The sequence below is a fragment of the Lates calcarifer genome, linkage group LG8 (assembly GCF_001640805.2).
Source record: "Lates calcarifer isolate ASB-BC8 linkage group LG8, TLL_Latcal_v3, whole genome shotgun sequence".
Taxonomy (NCBI): domain Eukaryota; kingdom Metazoa; phylum Chordata; class Actinopteri; family Centropomidae; genus Lates; species Lates calcarifer.
Genome location: NC_066840.1, coordinates 21,529,410 through 21,536,079, shown reverse-complemented (window position 1 = coordinate 21,536,079; position 6,670 = coordinate 21,529,410). Strand labels below are relative to the sequence as shown.

Sequence of the window (6,670 nt, the reverse complement as noted above, 5' to 3'; positions counted from 1 at the left end):
AAAAGCTGTAAGCCTAGCCCTAACTGTGGCTAAAAGCTGTAACCCTAACCCTAACCTCTGGGTAAAAGCTGTAACCCTAACCCTAACCTCTGGGTAAAAGCTGTAACCCTAACCCTAACTGTGGGTAAAAGCTGTAACCCTAACCCTAACTCTGGGTAAAAGCTGTAACCCTAACCCTAACCTCTGGTAAAAGCTGTAACCCTAACCCTAACTGTGGCTAAAAGCTGTAACCCTAACCCTAACCTCTGGGTAAAAGCTGTAACCCTAACCCTAACCTCTGGGTAAAAGCTGTAACCCTAACCCTAACTGTGGCTAAAAGCTGTAACCCTAACCTCTGGTAAAAGCTGTAACCCTACCCTAACTGTGGCTAAAAGCTGTAACCCTAACCCTAACCTCTGGGTAAAAGCTGTAACCTACCTAACTGTGGCTAAAAGCTGTAACCCTAACCCTAACCTCTGGGTAAAAGCTGTAACCCTAACCCTAACCTCTGGGTAAAAGCTGTAACCCTAACCCTAACTGTGGGTAAAAGCTGTAACCCTAACCCTAATCTCTGGGTAAAAGCTGTAACCCTAACCCTAACCTCTGGGTAAAAGCTGTAACCCTAACCCTAACCTCTGGGTAAAAGCTGTAACCCTAACCCTAACTGTGGCTAAAAGCTGTAACTCTAACCCTAACCTCTGCCTAAAAGCCATAACCCCAACCCTATTCATGTCTTACTATACTATGCCATTTTTTGACCATTTTTCATGCCTTACAATACATGACATGCTATACATGGATGTCGTTAAAGATGTTTAAAGATGGATATTTTTAATCACATTTTTGATGCTTCCTATAGATTTAATTGTGCATTACTAGATCAAATAGGTAAAAATTAGCTCCACCTTGAATAGCTAAAAATGGTGCTCACATATCAATATATAATATTCTATGTAATAAATTAACCCACATTATGAGAACTTTTACTTTAGATACTTAAACTATATTTTGCCAGTAATACATGTGCAGAATTTTAACAGGTTGCTATTACAGCTTAAATGTTAAGTCAATTAATGGATTAGTGCATAGAGAGAAATGTAACTGGCCTCAGTACTATTATCCAGTAACTGTTTTATGTCAATTATCAATCAAAAATCTCAAGTTTCAGCCCTTGTTATGTGGATACTTGCTGCTTTTCTCTGTGTTAACATGATTGTAAAGTGAAAATCTGTTCGTTTTTGAACAAGCAGTTTGAAGGTGTCACGTGGAAACCTGGGATGTCTAAATTTTCACTGTTTCCTGACCTTTTAGACTTAACAATTAATCAGTTATACAAAAAATAATCAGCAGAGTATTCAACAATAAAATAGTTGTTAGCTACAACCCTAATTGTTGACATGAAGTTATAAAGGAGAAAAAAATTGGGGCAAATGTTTTTATGAAAATTGAACAGTCATGGTGATTAATCTATCTACAGGACTACAGCTATTCACACGTTTTGTAGTGAATGATACATTTCAGAGCCACATCTGAAACAAACTCTCTCACCTCTCAGGTGCTCTCTGTCTCCCCGACCTTTGACCTCCTCTCCACCCAGAGGGTAGACAGAAGATACCTGAGATGCAGCCCAGAGGTACATCGCGATTGGTGGAGCAGCAGTGAGGTGGGCTCTGCCTCTGTCCTTTCTGCATAATAACATCCTTGTCCTCTCCCTGGAGCACATGGGGCCCCAGGCTCTTGTGAGACAAGGGGGACTCCTGTTTGGAAACCTTTGATCACCAATTCAGGGCACCTATCTTCACTGATCACACACTCATTAGACCTGCAGAGGGACAGATGGGACTTTTAGCCATACAGACACTGAGGGAAGAAATACTATGACAGGTTAAGGACTTATTTTGTTGGTTGAGCCAAAAGAAAAAAAAATTCAAAGGATAAGTTGAGCTAAAAAGAATTTTAAACAGATTTCAAAACTTTTTACCTTCAGACTCGAAACAATCTGTGACTCAGTTCTGGTAGTGTTTGAACAAATACATTAAGAGTTATGAGGGCTAACTGATTATGTGAATTTTGAAGAAAGTAGTGATGGACCTCATAATTGACCATCGGTTGCAGTTTTAAAAACTTGCTTATAAAAGCCACAGACTTAGATTAATCAAAACCAAGCTGTTGTCTGAGGCTTGAACATTAGATCATGTCCTATTAAGTGTAGAAAGAAATGCACAGTAATTTGAGATACAAACTTTTTAAAGTTTTGTCGTCCCCCCAGAGGCTGAATGTCCAAAAAGTGCATAGTGAAGCTCTGAGCTAGGTTCTGAACAAGTACATAAATTATTGATTATAATAGCTTGAAAAAAAAGTAATAACTTCTGTGTGAGTCAGACTTTTCATGTGTGAAATTTGGCCAATTTGAAAGCTGTGAAAACTTTTGGACATAATTCAAAATGGTGGAAAATCACACAGAGGGTGAATTCCTGTTAGTGGATGGTCTGAAATCATCCTGAGAATTGAAGAAGAAAAGGATTTTGTTTCCACCATGAGTGCAGTTACTTTACTTTAAATGACTTTAGAAACTTCTCTGTATCAGCACTTTTTCACTCTCTTCCTTGTAATTTATGTAATCTTTTTTTTAAAAAAAAATTACGCTCACATAAGAAGTACCATCAAACCATTTTAAAAGTCTGACATACTGGACTCTATCCAAGTACTACTACTGTCGTCCTGTCTTGAGATGACTTCCTGGTAGCTTTGACACCGCTGAGGCTTGTCTCAGCCCTCAGCAGTCTAAGAAGATTAGCCCTCTAAGAATGTCTGCTGCAGATTTACTTTACGTAACTTCACCTCCTCAACAGATACCATGCAGGTCTGCCTCAGGACAGGTGAGGTCATCTGTGGTGTAAACCTCGGCTTACTGGCAGTGACCAGACCTTCACTGCTTTCCTGATATCACTGAAAAGAGCTGTAATCCTGCAACAACAGAAAATAGTTTGACAAAACAATCCAAACTCAAGATACAGTGACTTGCTTTTTCCAGAGCTTTTAGCCAGACCACACGGTTTTCATTAGCAGATAGAGTTTAACCTGTTGACCTGCAAGCTCAGAAGCTGTTCTGATTTCATTCATGGTGCTTTTGGCTTAAAAGATCAGCATGAAAGCTCACTGTTGACCTGAAAGGACAATCCCAAATCCATGTGATACATTAAAAAAAGAACTTTACTTCTTTAGTGCTTTCACTGTAAAGAGCTGTGAGTCTGGAAGTTTGATATGAGAGGAAGAAAATGCAAGGAGTGCAAAAAAGACAAAGAAATATCATCAAGAATCATTATTCTCTGCCTTAAGTGACATATTTGACAAATGAGCTTTTAAGATGCTTCAAACGTGAAAACCACATTTGATTTCTCACCTGTGAAAATTAAAACTAATACAACAGTCCTGCAGTACGGCTTCCTTTCTTGACAGTTCAGTTTTTGTTATACTGACAGGTGTTTTTATTATTTTTTCCACCCTATTTATATCAACGACAGTACAGAAAATAACAGAAACATCTCTCTGTGCAGCACCACAAACTACAGCTGCCAAAATCACCATAAAGTTGAATCTTTACCTCTCTAAAACTATTTAATCACAAACTGAATATTGTAACTTTAATAAAGGGAAGATTTATCACAGGACTGTTATAGTAAACTGAATTGTTTTAGCTAGGTGTTCCTAATAAACTGGAAACTGACTGTGTTTCACGTGAAGGATTAGGAAGGGACTGACTGTCTGGGCAGACAGACTAGACTGTGACCATTAAACTAATAAATAGGCACGTGGACAAAACATTTTTTTTTAAATGGCTGTTTTCTAATTCTACAGTTTCATTAGATGTAGAGTTTTAGCAGGTGTTTCTTTCCAGGCTTTCAGAGACAAATGACTGAGTTACTCACTCTGACTGATCCCTGAAATCGTGTTAGGGGAAGTCAATTAAACTTGCTGACACTGTGGCTGAGTGAAACTTAAGTCGAGCATCACATCTATGGGGAAGTTTGTCTCATCGTGACTCCAAATCTGGACTGACTGCAGCGCGACATCTGAGGCTCAACATTTCCAGAGTTTCCAAATAATTCAGCTTCTACAAAAAGAAGAGTGATATGTGAGATATCCTCAAATAGACAACAAAGAAATTTAGTTCTGCATTATTATCCTACTCAATATTGTTAGATTAAAACAACAGACTTAAGAAACCAACTTTTTATTAATCCAAAAGGGAGCATTTTCATACATTATCAAAGTTGGAATTAAATAAGGAACCAAACTGATGAAACAAAGCAGGCAGTGTATTGGACCATGGCAGCTTGCATCAGAACACTTCTGCCTCATCTCCATTAGCTCAGTTGAGTTCAGCTGGGTCCAGTTGTGGTTCAGTCAGGTCCAGACTGGGACCAGTATGAGACTGTGAACCTGACCGACCACAACAAGGCTGAGCTCAGGCCAGTGGAGACGAGACATTTGACAAAACCACATGAAGGACTGAGGACTGAGAGTCAGATTCATGCACAAAAATATCATACCACAACTGGTAGCTCCAAAAATAGAACTATCTTCCTTATTACAATGGTAATGAATATTATAAAGAGCTTTTTTTTCTCCATTGCTGATATGTGTAAAGACTATATACAACTTCCTTCTGCTTGAAGTCTATATGAGACTCCATTTTACATTGTGACAACTTCAAATATATTACATATTACATATGTTTGACTTATCAAGAGGGCAGAAAAGTACCTTTTAAATTCCCAAATAAATTGAGAGTGATAGGAATAGTGCACCAGAAATAGGAAATTGAGCTCAAAGAGAATTGATTTCTGGATAGTTTACCAGCATTTAGTTTGAGACAAATCATTTTATCTTGTGCCAGTTGAGTATATGAGTTGTCTTAATAATTCTGTGAAAAATACTCAGCTTGATGGACAAAACTATGGAAAACCTCCAGTGAAATGCAAAGTATGACCTGGCAGGAACCATGAAGTGCTACATAATCTACCATTATTAAAGTACTTTTACAAGTTTAAATGAGATTCTCTGACACAACTGAAATATTTGGCATGGCTGCAGTAATGTTATAGCCTGACTCTGATTAAAGCACTCGATATAATATTAGGAATAATATATTTTGTTTACACTCAATTACAAACATGGGTCACAAGTAAACATTTGATGATATGTAACTGGTCTGTTATATATTGTTTTTGTAGATTTTTTTTCTCATTGCGATAAAAGAAAAGTTTAAATCATTGCAATAAACTTCACAAGGTCAATCAACAAAATGTAAAACACACATGCAGAAAAGGCATTTCGTTGTGGAAATATTGCTTCTATTTTTCTAAGATGTAAACATTAGAACATTACTTTAGAGTTGAATGAGAAAAACGTGACCTGACGTATTTAAGACAATACGGTCCATCAGTGCAAACATTCTCCAGAAAAGTAAAAGTAATGAAAAATTAAATACAATTTCTCTAACAAAGTCACACTTGTTATATTTTAAATGACATATAATGTGATATTAGTCCCTGGGGGACAAAGTGATAACCCTTTTCTGACGATTATCTACATTGTAGAGATATTTAATGATGAATTTCATACAATGATTTATCACCAAATACATAAATTGAAGATTTGAGAAATGCATCCTAAGCAAGAAGGAAATTAGGATTATCTTCAGCATCTATCAGTGTTTTTTTCTTTTTTTTTTTTACTTTAAAATAAATCTGTCTGTAAGCAGCTGGTAGAAGCAGCAGAATTAGTGGCAGCAGTCAGAATTTACCAACATTTGACTGGCGGCTTTTGTTAATGTTGCACGCTGACTGGTCCTTAAATGAAAGGTCTTTTAGCTGCTGAAGGCGCTGTGTGGGCTGCAAATGACTTTTATCTGTTGGCTGTGTAAATGAAAAGCTCCACTTAAGGCTGTACTTTAAAAGTCACTGTTCTTAGTCACATTTGTAACACCATCAGATGAAAATTAGTAAAAAGATGCTTCATTTTAAAATGCAAACTAGTCCCACTGAGGTATAAACTTTAATCTTCATTTGAACTGAGGGATGAATGGAACAAGCAGCAATGCATAGACTCTAATATTAACAGTGTGTGACTACAGTGTTTCCCAACCTTTTTTTTTTTGGCTTGTGACCCCAAACCAATGTCTGTTGGCAACCCCTCATCACCAGTTGAATGTCTGTGTGCTGGTTGTGACCAATTCCATCCAAAAAGTGAGTTGTTTTTTTTAGCTAGAGAGGCAAAAATAGGTGAAACTATCCAGTGAGTCAGAGGAAATAGGGCTGGACCTGGTTGAATTTTGTCAGTCAAATTGGATTTGGCTGTTCAATACAAAGATTTTAACCATTTGTTCTTGTTTTTCCATACAGACATACAGCTGGCGTCTTGATCATGGCTCAGTTATGAAATCCTGCCACACTGCGGAGTATCTCTCCTGCTGGGCAGCTGACAGTGTTGTCAGCCAGTTTTAAGACGTAATAACACCAGTAGTTTCTGCTTTAGCTGTGTGCATTCCCACAACCGGCATGTAGCTCTTGCAGAACTTAACTGACACCAGAGCTGAGGGTATCAGAGTGGCCAACAGAAATGAGTCGCATTGTCCTGCGCTCTGCATTGCACTACCTTTTGTTTCCATCACATCTCTACTTCCATC

General features: G+C 37.8%; 1 long non-coding RNA gene across 1 annotated transcript in view; it reads right to left on the bottom strand.

Annotated features, from left to right (window-relative positions):
- Window positions 1-6,623, bottom strand: part of LOC127142726 (uncharacterized) — a 19,492-nt gene extending 12,869 nt beyond the window's left edge. Inside the window, exons 1-2 of the long non-coding RNA XR_007813715.1 lie at window positions 3,909-6,623; window positions 1,528-2,946 (exon numbers count right to left, since the gene is read on the bottom strand). This is a non-coding gene — a long non-coding RNA (uncharacterized LOC127142726). The remainder of the gene's footprint in view (window positions 1-1,527; window positions 2,947-3,908) is intronic.
- Window positions 6,624-6,670: the final 47 nt, after the last annotated feature.